Genomic DNA, 18,121 nt, shown 5'->3' with positions numbered 1-18,121 from the left:
AACAGACACACAGACACACACAGACACACACACACACACACACACACACACACACATGTATCTGTTAGTCTATCATCTATCTATCTATCTATCTGTGCATTTTAAACTCTGTATCAATCTCCTCATCTGTTTTACTGCATGTTTGCTTACAGGCTTCAGTAAGTTAATTCATGCAAAGCACCCACACTGCTGCCTGGCTGCCCGAAATAAAGTTTAACTATTGTTATTTTTGCTGCTGTTATTATTTTGTTACTATTTAAAATAAACCAAATGATGAATTATGGTTTCTTTTTTAATGCTTATTTATTTTGATTGGGGGAGAGAGAGAGAAAGAGAGAGAATGCATGCAAGTGGGAAAGGGGCAGAGACAGAGGGAGAGAGAGAGAATCCTGAGTAGGTTCTGTACTATCAGTTCAGAGCCTGAGGTGGGACTCAAACTAACGAACTGTGAGATCACAACCTGAGTCAAGAGTCTGACACTTAGCTGACTGAGCCACCCAGGCTCCCCTGAATTATGGTTTCTAATTAATGTAAACCTTATATTCTTTTTTCTTTAAACATTTATTGCTTTATTTCTAGAGAGAGAGCAGGGGGGAGGGAGGGGCAGAGGAAGAAGGACAGAGAATTCCTAGCATGCTCTGAGCTGTCAGAGCAGAGCCCTTCACAGGGCTCGATATTACAAACTGTGAGATCATGACCTGAGCCGAGATCGAGAGTTGGCTGCTGAACTGACTGAGCCACCCAGGTGCCCTGTTATAGTTCTTTTTTTTTTTTTTTTAATTAACCCCTTGTTACTCAAGTATCCTCGCTAATTGCTGTGACTCTACATCTCCAGTTGGAATTCTTTGCAATAAAACACTCAGTCTTTTTTTTTCTTTTTCCTCATCTGCAGGTTTTTTTAAAAAAAGTTTTAATGTTTATTTTTATTTTTGAAAGACAGACAGAGAGAGAGAGAGAGAGAGTGAGCTGGGGAGGGGCAGAGAAAGAGGGAGGCACAGAATCCAAAGCAGGGTCCAGGCTTTGAGCTGTCAGCACAAGAGCCCAATGTGGGGCTGGAACCCACAAACAGTGAGATCATGACCTGAGTCAGTCAAGTGTTTAACTGACTGAGCCAACCAGGCTACCCTCTCATCTGAAATTTTCACAAATTTCATCCTGCATATACTCATCTATTCATGTATTCCTGAGTTATATATTCCTGAATCTTTTATTTTTCCTTTATCTATCCATTAAGGTCTTGTTTCTCTGCCGTGAGCCCCTCCAATTATTGTAATCGACACCAAGCCAAATTAAAGACGCTATATTGGTAACATTGTATGGGCGGAACTGTCCATGCTTTTGTAAAAGCCTCTCTGGCTTCTGTCTCTCTCTCTCTATTCACACATACATGCAGGATCTAGGAATCAGGCTATACATAATTTTATATCCATCTGAAGGGAAAATATTGTTAAAATTATATTGTTAGTCTTCTCACAATACAATCAGCTTATAATTAGTTTATTAATTAGTGTTTGAGGCTGTAATTTTTATTAGAATACAACGCCCCACCATATGAATCCCAGAATCATTTGGCCAATTTCTATTTAGATTTTTAAGTTGATCCCAATTTTTCTTTGTTATTAATAATTTTGTGATGGATAACTTTATATATGATTATTTGGGGTTCAATTTAACAGATATTCATTTTTAAGGAATGAAATCTATAATAACATAGTAATTATTAAAATATGTACTAAAGAAATATTGGTTTGTTGTATTTTTGCCCTATTTCCTTCTTGCATATATATTGTGGCTTTTTTGGGAGGGAAAGATGCAAAACTTGGGGGGCAAACCAGCAAACTATCCTTAGAGTGGGTTAAAAGATGAATCCTCAAAAAACTATTATAAGGCTATTTTGGCAAATTATGTTGATTTTGGACTTGATTTGCTATAGGTTATCTGAAACTAGGAAAGAAGATTAAGTTTGATTCACAAAGGTATTCCTCATAATATTACAAGATCTGTTGAAACAAAGGACTTCTTCTTTAGCAATTATATTATGTTGAATAGATTAGTCCTTGAAATAGATTAGTCCTTCATAGGTCCTCAGTTTAAGATACTATTCCCTTGGGGCACCTGGGTGGCTCAGTCGGTTAAGCATCCGAAGCTCAGGTCATGATCTCGCAGTTTGTGAGCTCAGCCCCACGTCGGGCTCTGTGCTGACAGCTCAGAGCCTGGAACCTACTTCAGATTCTGTGTCTCCCTCTCTCTCTTGCCCTCCCCTGCTCACTCTCTGTGTCTGTCTGTCTCCCAATAATAAACGTTAATAAAAAAAACTAAAAAAGATACTATTCCCTTGGCTGACATATGTTTTAAATATCTTTTGTCTTGTTTCAGGTTTGATTCTGAGAAAAGCTGGCATAGCCATATACATGTAGGGGAATCCTCGATTTAATTTTAACCACACATTATAGGTTCGTAACAAAACAATACCCGGGCAGCCATTAAACCCACTTGATCTTACTCCAGATGTTTCCTGTATCCCATGAAACAAATGCTTGGAGAAGAGCACATTTCCTAAAATCGTCCTGTGTTTAAAACTTAGGTGCTAAACATATACATTCAGTCAAAACGTAAAAAGCAAAGTTCAGTTACTCATCCCTGTGGCCTCCCCGCCAGATGTCAAAGGAATTACTGATTATGACGGTGGCTTTTCGAAGGCTCCCTTCCTTCTCTGCTTCTCTTAGACTCTGATAGACTTCCTTTCTCTTCATTCTGGCAGCTGCTTTTATGACAAGTTAATTCAGGCTTTGAGAGGTTAAAAGATGGGTCACCTTTACGTTTCCTTCTGCCTTTCTCCATCTCAACTTGCTTGTGAGCAAGGAACAATGAAAGGCCAACCATCTAGTTGTCTTCTTGCCTTTGCTTAAGTACTATCAACATTCCCAAGCCTGAGAAAACATGACCCTGGCATGAGACACACTGATTTTCCCTTCCGCTGTCTGGAAACCACTAACCCACACCCATTTCCTCTCCAGGAACAATCATCTCATTTTCAAACCTCATATTGCTTTGGGAAATGGCAAAACAGATTTTTGGAAATGCCAAACTCCCAGGGTTGAGCTTTGGTGGACGGCCAGTCACATCCCCTTTTTGCTTCTGCTTTTCTCTCACCCACATGAGAACACTTTTTATACCTAACACCACGGACTACATCTTAGCTTCTCTTCCATCCCAAGACCTTCCATATGTACCATTTATAGTTTGCTTTCAAACCGTATACTTGAAATTAATATTTTTCCAGTGTAATTTAGCTCAGAGTAGTGTTTTCCAATGTGCTACAAACAAAACGTTGGTGTCTTCCCAAAAGTTATATGTTGCAATCCAACCCCCCGATGTGATGATATCAAGAGTTGGGAACCTTTGAGTTGGTTAGATCCTGAAGGCAGAGCTTGGATAAGACAGCTCCTTTACCCCTTCTGCCATGTGAGGACAGAGAGAGAAGACAGTCTTCTATGAACAGGAAGCAAGCTTTCACTGGACACTGGGTTTTGCCAGCACCTTGATCTTAGACCTGCCAGACTCCAGAATTGTGAGATATAAATACTTGTTGTTAAACCCAGCCACCGTATGGTGTTTTTGTTATAGCACCCGGAACAGACTAAGGCTCACTGCATGGTAGGCTTCAAGATGTGGGAAGATACCTGTACGAGTACTAACAGTGATGCCATTCCCTTGGAGGTTTAGGTTGTGCTAAGAACATTTTTGTACTTTTTGAATTTTTATTATTTAAATGTATTTATTCTCTTGTTCAAAAACAATCTTGTATTGTTCCAATGTGGTGGCAACAGAGAAAACAGATGGAGGCCGAGCAGATGTTTCAAAAGGTAGCATCTGAAAGTATTAGCTCTCAAGTTTCAGAATTTAAAACTTTGTCTCAACTTCTTACATCATTTCTCTCTTAAACAGATTAATATTCAATTTGTAACAAAATGACGAGCTTGACTGGTTTGAAAGAACATAGATGCATGATATAAGACTCATCAGTGCACTTAGGTGGCTTGGTGGCTTATTGCATTTATTGGACAAGAAGAGCAATATAAATATTGTGACTCTACATGACAGCATTGTTTGAAAAGCTGTAGGCTTTCTTTGGGCGTTTTTCTGCTCTTAGTAACATACAGCTGAGGCAGTGAAGCCAACACTTCAAGGGGATCAATGTAGTAGGTATTCTGACTGAATGGGTCTGGTCTCCCCCATGGCTATGCCCAGGCTTGACGTGTTTACTGATAAATGTAAATGGAAAGTATTCATTTCTTCAATTTGGTTTTAATCTTGACTTTACAATATGAGATTCTTTGAACAATTGGAGTGAATTTGGGGATTTTTACTTCTCTTACCAATTATTTTTCACCGTTCATTTAATCCAACTATTCTACTCTTACCAGTTACTTGAAAGTCTGTTCAGACATAGGGTTTTCTCATGCTGGATTTTGTTACAAATGTGATTACCTCTGTAAGTACTACCCTTTTCCTGTTTATTTTCACAGAATCTCTTCCCACACTGAGAAGGTGAAGGAAACAATCCTTTATGTGAAATACATGAATAGATAATATTTGGAAATGTAGTGCTTTGGTCTCTACAGTTTCATTTCATAGAAGCATTAATACCTGAGTAAAGAGATAATCCATTGGTCACTCCCTCCTACCTGGGCCCTCTTTGCTAGCTGAGATAAAATGTCATTGTGGTCAATCCTGTTTTAATTTGTTCAGGCAAATGAGTTTCTAATGCTTCCTGTAAGAGATTAACCTCTGTCCTGTGCCTCAGTGGTTTTCCTGGCAAAAAAATGTTTTTATAATGTGTGTGTGTGCATGAGTGTGCACGTTGTATACATGGATCACCCTTTTCTTTTTCTCCATGATATTTGCTTCAGATGATGCTTCATCATATGCTTCAGATGATGTTAGATGGTTTTCCCATTCTCTTTTTTCATTGGCTCACAGGTTATGTACACTTAGCTCTGTTTCTCTATTTGGAAGGCAATTCCTAAAGATACTGAAGATGAGTTTGGGTTTCTTACTGATTAAGATTTTCTTTCTTTTCTGGGTTCTTTCTGATATTCCTCCAATAAATTACTCTTTCCTTTAGCTGTAATACTCTCTACTGATAATGGGCCCTATATCTTCCTTGGTTTACTGTGGTAAGTGATCCTTTACCACATAGATTTTATGTTCCCTGCGTTAGACAGACACACAACTTTAGTTCTTCTACTTTCTGGAATTCAACATCTATGAGGAACCCAGATGTTCATCTATGATGAACATCTTGCATCGTGGTAAGCATTTGGATGTAGAAATGAGCAAAATAGACTGTTGAAGTTGAATTCTAGATGAATTTTTAAAACCATTTCTCACTAAAGCTGTTTTGAAGATTTGCAGACTCAAGTATTTGAACAAATACGCTTGTCATTTAGATAACAAGCAGTTCAGTTGCTTCCTAAATGAAGAATAGATTATAAACTCAATGTTCAGAGTGAAAAATCAATCCAAAATTTCCATTTACAAGATTATCTACAAAGTACGAACACTATTAATGAACAGGAAATGGCTATGAAATTATTTGTCCTAGGTTTACTAAGATTCATTGGTTATATCTACTGTAAGAGAGTTATACAATGCAGTCAACACTCTTGACTTCCAAATTCAAGAACACCTAGTTGAATCTGTGCAAGTTAAATATTCATTTATAATATATAACTACACTTATTTTATAACCCACATAACAATTACCTCAGGCAGAACATTTTAAAGTCAGTACACCTGTGAACAGCTCCCTTCTCATTGTGCCAGTGTGATTGCAGTAACAGATCAAGATGAATCAATCATCTGTCGATTCTCTGCTAACTCCTGCTGTTCACTTTGCATGAGTGAAAAATATATTGTGTGTTAAGTCACTGAAACTCAGGTATTATCTGTTACCTCAGCATCCCATGGTATGTCCTGACTGATACAATGCTATTTTTTTTATTTTTTTAATTTTTTTTAGCCTTTATTTATTTCTGAGAGAAAGACAGCATGTGAGCAGGGGAGGAGCAAAGAGAGAGGGAGACACAGAATGCGAAGCAGGCTCCAGCTCTGAGCTGTCAGCAGAGACTGATGTGGGGCTCGAACTCACGAACTGTGAGATTATGACCTGAGCCAAATTCGGATGCTCAACCGACTGAGCCACCCAGGCGCCCCTGATACAATGCTATTTTAAATTTTTTCTTTCTCCTCAAACTTTTAACATTTCAACTTTACCTCCTCAGCTCAGAAGATGAATTCCTTTTTTTTCCACCAAGAAAATAACACTTCTTTATCCTTCTACCTTTTCTACAAACCCACTTTCAGAAGAACTCATATATTCTGCATTGTTTTCTGTTAAAATGGAAGAACTGTCATTATATGCATAAAGACTGTCATTTCATGCCCTCCAACTTACTCCAGGCCTTGTTATCCTTGCAGTAATCCCTTCTCCCTCTTTCATCTCAAATTCACCTTCTCTGATATTACTTCCACCAGTACATACACGTATATAATACTGTCTATTTTTAAAACCCTCCCTAGACCAGCTGCTTCTCTACCTATCTCTTCACCTTTTACTTTCTACATATACTTCAAATACCATTTTCCTATGCCAGATTCCTTCACTTTTTTACGTCCAATTCTCTTCTTGATTCCTTAATTCCCACCAGTTTACTGAATCAACAGTTTCCAATTACTGCCATCTTATCAAATCCAGTGGTCAGTTCTCATTCTTTTTTTTAAAATCAATCTCTCACACCAACATAACACATAGTTGATAAAGCTTTCTATTCTGAATTGCTCTTTCTTAGGCCTGAAATACTCTTCTCTCTTAAGAACATAACTCCTAGCTTACTGGCTACACTTCTTATTCTTGACTTCTAAGTATTAAAATGCTCCAAAGAAAACAGTGCATAGCACATAGTAGGTGTTTAATAATTTGGAGGGATAAATGAATTAAGGGATTTTGATATTAGTCAATTATCATTCACATGAATTGGGAACTTTTATTATGTTTCTGATTGCTAGTAAGTTTGTCAGAATGTACTTTACCTACTGAGGGAAAGGTGTCATGTATACCTTTAAATTATAGTATCTTTAAAGCATCAGCCACATTATAATCAGTAATTTGCTTATTGATCTTCCTTAGCACATATTAAGCTCTTTTCTGTCTCATTTTTTCATACGTCTGTGCCTTTTAGCTAGTATAAGGCCTGGATGAATAAATTAGTGAATGAATGAATAGTTATCACCCAGTTGATTTATGTTGACTTTTAAGATAATCAAATAACATGTGCCATTTTTACATCAACTGTTGTTGAGCCATAACTTCTAGATGCATTGTTTGAGTCATATAAACCTAAGTATAAAAGTTTATATGTTTGTTGATATTCAATTTTATCTGAAAAATTTTAGTTACTTTTCTAGCTAGAATCTTTTCAGACTCTCAGTTAATTGTTGCAAGCCATCAGTTATCTAATATTCGATTCATCTGAACATGTGATATGTATGCTTTCTTTGTCATTAGCCAAATAACTTTGGAAAAAATGTTGACCAGAGAAAAGTCAAGGACAACGTGTCTTGAGTATTCTCTTAGAAATCTCCCTTTTTGTGAAAAATGAGACACGAATCAATCCCAATTGGCCAATTTAGAATAAATATCCTGTGTGGAATTTTTGAGCCATTTATACCGTATTCACTTTTACACCACAACCTTAAATAAAGCATGTCTGAAACTAAGCCCATCGCCTTCCTCCATTTTATTTTTTATGCAGTATTTTTATACAGTGTTTCATTCATTGTGACAGGAAAAATTATGACTACATGTAACAAAATATTGATTAGCATTATGGAGAATGACCCAAATCATCATGAACTCCTATTGGCCTATGATTATAGGGCTCATTTAGTAGCCTTCATGTCAGCAAGATTCCAGGTTCTTCTCACCCTTCTGCTCAGTTGTTATGATCATATTGCCTCTTTTTCTTCATCCAAGTCATTGCACATGGCTGTAAGAACAGCTCTAAGAATCAGGTTTCAGGGTTATTTTCCATTTAAGATTTAGAACATAAGAACAAAACATCTTTACTTTTACCGCAGAAAACTACACTCTCCCCTATTACATTTCTGCAAATATCTTCTTGGACATAACTAGCTCATACAGCCTCCTCTAGTTTCAAGGGAGCCTGGACGTATCGGCAAAGGGATTGGAATGGTTTTGACTGCCCTTTTGTCTCTGGGCTGGACACAGCGTGATCCCAAACAAATAGGGACCGTTTTAGCAAGGCTGCTAGCATGAGCAACTAGCAATGCCTGCCACTCCTTCCCTCCTTTTCTCGCCTTCCTAGAGATACTTTCTTAATTGAGAAACTTAATTGAGAAATTGAGGACTCACACTGGGATGGGAAATACTTTCTATTTATGTTTTGAACACCAGTTTTTCCTGCCACCAATCCATCCCCCCCCCTTATTTGCATCATACTTGCCTCTTTGGTTTTTTTTTTTTTTTTTGCATTTATCCCAACAGTATTACTGTTATGTGTCAACAAATACATCTTATTTAGTTTTATCCTTCTTCTTCTTTAGCATCTGGCATATAAAGGATGACCAATAAACACCTCCAGCAACAACAAATGAGTCAATGGTTGCCTGCTTGTCAGATGCCATTCTAAAATGTAACGTTTATCACAGAACTTACATATTCAGATCCACCAGTACCCCCTTTTCTCTGTTGTGAGAAAGGCAAATGTTTTGGCCTGCCTTTCAGGGCATCTAGAACACAGATCTATTCTCCTTCAATTCTCATTACCCTTCGGTTTACCTCCTGAGATTTAGCCCCATTAGTTTTCCCATCGTCCCATATAAACCTCCCTAGTTGTATTTCATATGTGAAAGTGGTTTACATATTGTAAAATGACAGTGGAGTGGCTATTTGGAGCAGCTTCACCTCCATGTGCGTACTTATGTATGTGTCATATGAAAATTCCTTTCTTTTCCTCTTTTCCAAAATCTTTGTCTCTTGGCCCCTCCTACTGCTGACTCCCTCAGCAACACCCCCACACCCTCACAGCACTCATCTCCACTACTAGAGGCTAATGTTTTTAACATCTGGAACTCGCTACTCAAGAACATTGGTTTTTTTCGGTCTCAGACGGCAATTCCAACTGTGCAAGGGCCACCAGCGGAGTCAAAGAGTTAATACTTTTGGGGGGTAGCCCATAGCTAATAGCAGATGAGGATTTTAGGAATAAATATTTCAGCTTCTTTATCCTTCACTTTGGGTAACCGTGCGGCACGCCATACATGGTTTGTCACAATTCCCATTAGGATTAAGCCCCAGCTATCCATGGTGGGAAATTTCTATTCTGCCACTATAGAGTGGTTTATCACCTTTTTTTGTTTGTTTGTTTTTACTTTACCTGACTCTCTTCCTTTCTCTGTTTCACTTTCCCATTTCTCTGTAAACCTGCTGAAGTCAACTCCTTGTCTCAGTATCTGCTTCCAAGGGAACCCAGATTAATCTACCAGATTAACACTTCCTAATACCCAGACTGACATGCCTCCCTTCAGTTACCTCATTCTTGTGACTTTCACTGATACTCAGGCTAGTGTTCATTTTCTCTTCCACTCATTGTTGATAGTCACTTATTTTTTTCCTCCAAATATTTTAGCACATGATTACATTTTTAAATGTTTATTTATTTATTTATTTATTTATTTATTTATTTATTTATTTTTTGAGAGAGAGACAGAGACAGAGAGACACAGAGAGCATAAGCGGCGGAGGGGCAGAGAAAGAGGGAGACGCAGAATCTGAAGCAGGCTTCAGGCTCTGAGCTGTCAGCACAGGGCCCCAAGAGGGGCTCAAACTCATGAACCATGAGATCATGACCTGAAGTGAAGTCGGAAGTGTAACCGATTGAGCCACCCAGGTGCCCCACCTGATTACATTTTTATACAAGATTTTCAAATGTTACTTATACCACTGTTTATTCTCAAAACTATTCTAAGCTTCACACGGGAAGCTTGTCTATGCCTTATGGAACTTCTCTATAACCTCAAGCTAACGGTCATAGACCTGGTCACCATAAAAGGATACCACAAGCACTCTCTGTTTGGTTAATTGGCTGTTACGAGTTCATGAGATGACATGCACTTCTGATAATTCAGTGAAAGCTGGAAACCCAGGCTTTCATATGAAATTTGTTTCTGATGTTGTAGCTCTTTGATGTTTTCAAATTATACCTGAGTTTGGATGCTAACTTTGGCAACTAATTATTTTCTGATGGCTTTAGACATGTCATTTAACTTCTCTGAGCCTTGGTTTCTGCAGTGGGTAAATGGAGCTAATCACCTGTACCTCATAGAATGATCGTGCCAGCTGAGGGAAAATATTAAGTATGTCATATATTAAAAGTCAAAAAGGATAGATGTGGTAGTTGATGGGAAGATAGACCAGAGCAGTATCCAACTTGGGTGGGGCAAACAAGGCAGTCAGTGTGATCACCAGTAGGACAGATATATGCCATCAATGAAGTCATTGAGACGATCCCACTAAGGGTGGAGTCCTTTACGTCTAAAATTTCTTTTTAAGGTTGGTAATCAAGGAAGAACTGTTTTCCTGAGAGGAGTTTCACAGGGCAGCCCACTAAAGAAGTTTAGTTTAGAGGTACAGAGGGCAGAAGAAACAGAGCAAGAAGAGCCAGAGCGGGAAAGAAGAGATTGTGATGAAAATAACAAGTTCTCAATCTGTCCTGATCAGTCTCTGTCTGGGTAAAGCATCTAAAAGACCCCCTAGCTAACTGGGAAAATCTGGTGATATGAAGACAAAAATCTAGACAAGGAACATAACCAGCATTGAGGCCAAGACCCTGCTTCTGGTTATCTGTTTCTAGAGTGAGGAGAAATGGGTACATAAACAATACCACTCATCTGAAAGATGTGTGAATTATTATATTCATGCTACATGAACTTTTGGAAAGAATCCACCCCCCAGGCTATTTCACTTATCTCTTTTGCCCAATATTTTTACTTTTTTATTTCACAACATTTATGATAAACATTTCAAGGAAAACATAACTGACTTCATTATTCAGAATTTATGGCCTCAAAGGAACTTCTGATCATTTTCTTGGTCCTTGACTTAACACTGTAAGGTCACTGTCAAGAGAGTTTCTATTGTCACCTAGGGAGACATAGCCTTGCTTTGGAAAATCTGTGGGGACTATCTCTTTTACTACTTTTCTACAATTATTATGAGAAATCCCTAGTGTCTCATTGAGGCTAAGCAGAAAAATTATGTTATGCCAAATATGGAAATGTGGTAAGTATATTCTGATGATGTTGGCACACACTGATCAATGAATATCAGTTCCAACTAATTTGCTATTTGAAATCAATAGAAAATTTAATGAACACTTATGGTTAAAATCCTTTTCTAAAAATAGTTATCTTGAAAACCACCTTCTAACTGAGTACTATTTGTGAATTATCACAATGCTTTCTGTCAATTTGTTGTTCAGACAAATTTATTTGGGTAATTCTCTACAAAGAGACATCTGCTTTCTCTGTATTCTGTTGAAGCTAAATTCTGATGACCTTCAGGGCCAATAAGTTTCTGATATATGGTGGCTGAGATGGGAGTGGACTCTAATTGCATGTCTAGAGAGGGACTGCTGGATTACATTAGCAAATATATCAGTATTTTATGGAAATTCAAGAGTATCCAAATGACTTAGTTCACAGAATAACAAAAACAAATCTTTTATTTGAAAATCGCCCTGGTCATTTGGGTTAATTGAGTCAGTTGACGCTCAAGCTCTCTGAAACAAACTGTTAGAAAACATTTTGCAAAAGACCCAGGAGTGCAGTAGAATGTTAACTTACACTTCAACTCCGACATATCAAAGGAGGAGAAATACATATTTCAAGTGAAGGACCTCTGAACTATTTAAAATTGATGCTTTCCCTTACTTAGTCAAATATTTCTTGTCCCAGTTATTTACTGGATACACTATATGTGACATATATAGAAGGGTTTCGTCTAAAAATACTCAGAGCCTATTATTTCTGGAGGCAGAAATATATAATAATTGTAATACTGTGTGATAAGTGCATTGCAATAAATAATAGGAGTAATCAACTCTAGGGTGTGGGGGAGGTAAATGTATCAGTCAAGGTGACACTTGGGCTGTGTCATGAAGGATGATTTGGAGTCTTATTGGTCAAATAGATGACATAAAGGACAACCCAGACAGAAGGCACAGAAAGTAAGAATGAGAGCAGTGCTCAGAAATTTCTTTTGAAAGGAAACAGCATTTTTAAAAAATATTTATTTACTTTTGGGAGACAGAGAGACAGAGTGCAAGCAGGGGAGGGGCAGAGAGAGAGGGAGACACAGAATCTGAAGCACACTCCAGGCTCCGAGCTGTCAGCACAGAGACTGACACAGGGCTCGAACCCACAAAGCAAGGGATCATGACCTGGGCCGAGGTCAGATGCTTAACCAACTGAGCCACCCAGGCACCCTAGAAACAGACAGTATTTTAGCTTTGTGTGCTATACTGTATCTGTTGCAACAATTCAAATCTTCTACTATAGCATGAAAGCAGCTATAGATAATTCAAAGGAGTGTGGTTGTGTTCACTAAGACTATGTGTTAAAAAATAGACAATGGGCTGAATATGGCTCATGGTGTAGCTCACCAATCACTATCATAGTGGATTTTTTCCTAGAATATACCTCAACAATTCTTTTAGTAGTCTCAACCTTTCAATGTCAAGCTGGACTACAGAAAACTTCACAACAGGCTGCGGCAATTAGTACCTGGTCCATTCAGGTCCCCACCTGTTATCCCCATCAGAGTTCCTGCCACCTCAAGGGCACTAGATTTGTCCACATTCAGAGCTCCACATTTCCTTTAGGACCATGGAGATCTCATAACTCCTAAAGGGTCATACCTCTCTCCTAGTCATAAAGTATCCTGCCTCCCTTATGTGCCATCTCAGATGTTCCAGTTTAATTAACTGATGACTGGAGATTTTGTGAACCAAAGGCCTTTTAGGATTTGTCTTCCTAGCCCAACAACTCCTGTTGATCCTCAGACAACATCCCTTTTATAGTCCTTGGGCCAGATTTCTCTTTTTCATGTTCTTGGCATGCTAAAGAGTATCTGCCTTCAGTAATGAGCTGAAAATCCTCTTTATCATGAAGGTTATCTTTGACCCCAGTTAAATTTATGTCTCCTGGGTTTTCCTTCCTCATAACATATTATGCATTTCTCTTCATAATCATGATCTATTACTTTTTATTAGATATTTATATTTATTGGCTTGCAATATTTCTTGTGCTCTTTTATAAATCAGTGAGGGCACAGATCTTCTCCATTTTATTCCAAGTTGCCAACCCAATGAACATTTACAGATGCTTTGAATAGGATGTGATGAATCTGAGTAGATGCTGACTTAAAAGAAAGAACAAACTATAATTATTTTAGCTCTAACTTTTTAGTGATTAAAGCCCACTCAATGTAGAATGTTGGATAAAATGAGTAGAAAATATGTTAAAAAAAAAAAGACTATGGACAAAACATGGAAAGCCCACAACGTTAGAGAAGAAACTGAGAATGGTAGGTCAGGGAAGCAAGTCCAAGAACAACAGAGGAGAGTAGCACATTCAGCTGAGGAAGGAAAACATATTAAGGAAAAGCGAGCAAGTGACACAGCCAAAGGTATCAAAAAAGTCTAGTTGGTATGGACAATCATTAATCTTTGTCCTATCTATCTATCATCTATCTATCTGTCTATATATCTATCTAATTAGAGAAGAAGAAACAGTTCTCCTTTTAAAGTGAACTGATACTGAACTTGCATATACATGTGGAATGACTCTTGGTTTTAACAGTCACCCTCTTTTAAGGGCATCTTTATGAACTAATATTGACGATAATGTTAGGGAGGTGTGCTTCCCAAGCATTCTCTTTTATCCATTTTTTATATGTTATATCTTCTTTGTGAAAGTGAGGCTTCTCTTTCAAAATATCAATTTCTCCTAATAATATGGGCATAAAAGTCCATTATTTCTTTCACTTATATCTAGCACTAATGCCCGGCATGTAGCTCTTTATTTACTAAGGATATAAGAAATTCACAAAAGGATGTGGCTCCTGCCCTCATGAAACTTACATTCTAGTGGATACAAGATGAAAAAAACAAAACAAAACAAAACAAAACAAAACTACAAAATGGACTTTTTACATTCAATTACAGTAAATGCTATGAAAAAGAGATATAATTTAAGGAAGTGCCTAACAAGAAGATTGGGACTTGGGGAAATGAAAAATAGGACCATGCTAGGTAACAGGGGTGAGAATAAGTTGAAAATTATGCTTGCTAGATGAAAGTGTCTATGAGTCCCAACAAGGAAAAGCACATTCAAGGAACTACCAAAAGACTGATACAAATAGAACAAAGAAACTGAGGGGGAGAGTGGTATGAAATTAAGCTAATCTGATAGGCAGGGGCCAGATCACACACAATAGATTGTGACCATGTCTGTCTTGTATGGAGAAGTAATTAAGCTATGAGAACAGAGGCAGGGAAAGCCACCTGGATACTACTGAAATACTCTAGGCGAAAAACAATGCTGCCTGGTGCTTATAGTGAGGACAGACTGATATGGGTAGATTAATATGTGTCAGAAGGAAAAGTTAAAGCGCCTGATGTTGTTTTTGGATCAGTGACATAGCACCTGTATTCAGTGATTCCTCTGGCACAGAGTAAGTCCTCGATAAAGGTTAACAAAATTGTAATTATTGTAATCAATGCAGTATCCTGAAGCTTATTGACCTACGGAATATGAAATAGTTCTTGAAATTTGCTGCCAGGTGAATAATCATCTCCTGATATCAGGAGACTTGACCCACTGGATGGTTTCTGGGCATCCTTCAAACCAATTTTGAATGACATTCTTTGCAGGGTCACCCTTTTTTCCTGCGGAACTTGCACTCTGCCTCTGCAATGGTGTAACCTTTCACAATTGGAGCAGGGGTTGCTGTTCCATGCTGATCCACAGATAAAAATGTAGGATGCATTTCCTGGGTTCAGCTGCCCCTGTTGCTAAGGGCCCAATGACTCTGTCTTCAATAACATATTTTTACTAGACGCTTCCTCTTTAATTCCTTTGATACGTAGTGCTGAAATCTCAGGGAGGGTCAAATTTCATTCAGGCAAAAGTCCCTCTGGAAAACTTCACTTTGAGTTCCATATTCTAGCTACACCAACAGTAAGTTAACTATGAACGTGCTCTACACAATGGTGTATTGACAGCATAGCTTTGAAAAATGATTAGCAACAACCACAATAGATTTTGAATTAATTAACTGAGGAATTTACAATTTTTAATAATGACTCTTGCCCATGGCAATTCAATAATTTCTTTATATCTTGCAGTTTTACATCAGGCTGAGCTTGTGAGAAATCTTAGGAAGGCCTTACAAATGAAGGCTTAAAGTGAGTGCTCACCTATTAAGGCCCTGATTTGTATGCTGGAGGGAACATTGCTGGATGGACAGAAAAAGTCTGGATTGACTGAAATATCAAGAGAAACTGAAAGTCTTCAGTGGATGGCTTCTGAGCTGATAACATTTAGCCCGAATTAGCCTGATTTAAATCTATGTATATATAAATCCTGGGAAATAAGCTTGTAGACCTTAAAATACCACACACAATCATTTCAACTATTTGGATTTTTCAAATTCCAAGGTGGTATTGGAGAGTGAATTTTTGATCTTTTACTACAATGTTTGCTCTTTAATGAGATTTCATTTTATCATTGTCAATAGTTCAGAATAAGCCAATCTTCTTTTTTAAGTTTTTTAAATGTTTATATTTGAGAGGATGGGGGAGGAACAGAGAGAAATGGAGACAGAATCCAAAGCAGGCTCCAGGCTCTGAGCTGTCAGCACAGAGTCCAATACAGGGCTCAAACTCACGATCTGTGAGATCATGACCTGAGCCGAAGTCGGATGTTTAACTGAGTAAATAGAAACCCCAGAACAAGTCAGTCTTATAAATGCCAAATAACAAGAGTTGTTCACTGAGTGTGATCAAGCAGTTGGGGGATGAGCATCCCTTCCATGCACAGTTCTTTAATGAAGTCAAAGTGACTCAAGTAGGCAAAATCTTAAATTACTGTGATTGAATGCAATAAAACTACTAGGAGGAATTAAATTAATATGGCATATGTTCCCTCATTCAAAATAATCATTGAGCTTCCTCAATGTTCCAAGAACTATTCTAGACACAACAGATGCAGCAGTAAATAAAACAGAAAAAATCCTTATCCTTTGGATCTTACTTTCTAGTGATGACAGACAGACAACAAATAAATGTATATATAAAGAGGGTTGTCAGGGAAGACCTCACTGAGAAGGTTACACATGAACAGAGATTAAAAGAAGGATCAGCCATGTGGCTATATAAATACCCGAGGGATATGAAAAAAGAAAATTGCAAACACTAAAACTTTGAGGAATAGCCAGGAGGTGAGCGTAGCTGAAGCCTAGTGGAAAAATGGGAAGTTAGCAGAAGAGGAGATCATGAGATGAGAGAAGTAACCAGAGTTTTCATTAAGTAGCTATTTGAAGACCACCATAAGAATATTTCCTTTTACAGTAAATGAAATGGGCACTGCAACAGATTAAGAATCATCTCCAAATCTTTGATGTGCCTTCCATGGAGGTAGAGAGTAGGTCCCTTCCTTTGAAACTGGGTGGGATTTATAACTGTTTTGACTAACAGAACACAACAAAAGTGGCTCTATGCCAGTTTCTGGGCTCAGGTCTTTACAGACTGGCAGCCTCTGCTTCCTGTTATTTGGAATTAGTATTCCAAAATACTAATGGAGGGCATCATACTCTGAGAAGCCCAACCCATGTGGAGAAACCATGACAGGCAATCTGATTGACAGCTAGCTGAGCTCCCAGTCAACTGCCAGCATCTACTGCCAGCCAGGTGAATGAGTTACCTTGAACATCCAGCCCATCAAGCTTTCAGATGACTTCATCCCCAGTCACTATCTGTTAGCATTCAGCACTTGCATAAAAAACCCAATCAGAGCCACTCAGCTAAGACCAGTCAACACAGAGATTCAGGAGAGATAATAAAAAAAATTGTTAAAAACCATGATACTTTAATTTGTTATGCAGTAATAGATAGCCATAACAGTATTTATTACAGGTTTATTATTGGAGTCATGATCTGACTTAAATTTTAAGAGGGTCACTCTTCTTGCTGTATTAAGAATATAAGGCAGATAAAAGTAAAACTAGATGAATTAGTTAGGAGGCTGGATAAATAATCCTGACATAAGAGTAAAGCACGTAGACCAGGGAAGTTAAATATGAAAGTGAAAAGAAGGAGTCATATTCTGGATATGTTTCTAAGGTAGAGATAACACATTTTGTTAATGGATTAACTGTACAGTGCAAGATAAATAGAGCAGTCAAGAATGATTCCAAAATTTTTGTTCAGGAAACTAAGCAAGCAGATTTGGCAGTGAGCAGAAGTGACAGAAATTAAGACTTTGGTTTGTGGGATGTTAAGTTTGAAATGCCAATTAGACACATATATAGACATATCAAGTGGGCAGTTCTGTGTATGAGTCTGGAGTTAGGTAAGATTGTCATTCCAGAGACAGACATTTGAGCACTCACTTCGGCAGTACATACACTAAAACTGGAACGAAATAGAGAAGATTAGTATGTCCCCTTTTTAAGGATGACAGAGACTGATATTTGATAGTCATCAGTGACTACCAAGAAAGAGTCTTAGAGATTATACCTTGGGACACTCCTACTTTAAGCGACTGGAAGGAAGAGAATAAACCAGGAAAGAAGATTGAGGAAGAAAGGCCCATGAGATAGAAGTGACGTGATGAGAGTCAGGGTAAAGGAAGAAAGTAAATAAAGATGAAGGATGGGGTGACAGTCAAGTGATGCTGGCAGGTCAAGTCAGAGGAGGACTAAATTGATCAGAGGACTTCACAACATGAAAGTCATAGTGACCTCTACAAAGTAGCT

At 38.0% G+C, this 18,121-nt stretch overlaps 1 non-coding gene across 1 annotated transcript; it reads left to right on the top strand.

Moving 5' to 3' along the window:
• Positions 1–17,747: 17,747 nt before the first annotated feature.
• On the top strand, positions 17,748–17,856 carry LOC124521441 (U6 spliceosomal RNA). Its single transcript, XR_006964526.1, has one exon. It is a non-coding gene; the product is annotated as a U6 spliceosomal RNA (small nuclear RNA).
• Positions 17,857–18,121: the final 265 nt, after the last annotated feature.

Source organism: Lynx rufus, unplaced genomic scaffold (genome assembly GCF_022079265.1).
Source record: "Lynx rufus isolate CCGP_SWC_20201006 ecotype Redwood Valley unplaced genomic scaffold, mLynRuf1.p SCAF_3, whole genome shotgun sequence".
NCBI lineage: Eukaryota > Metazoa > Chordata > Mammalia > Carnivora > Felidae > Lynx > Lynx rufus.
The sequence above is the reverse complement of the archived record's forward strand: the minus strand, read 5'-3'. Positions and strand labels throughout refer to the sequence as shown.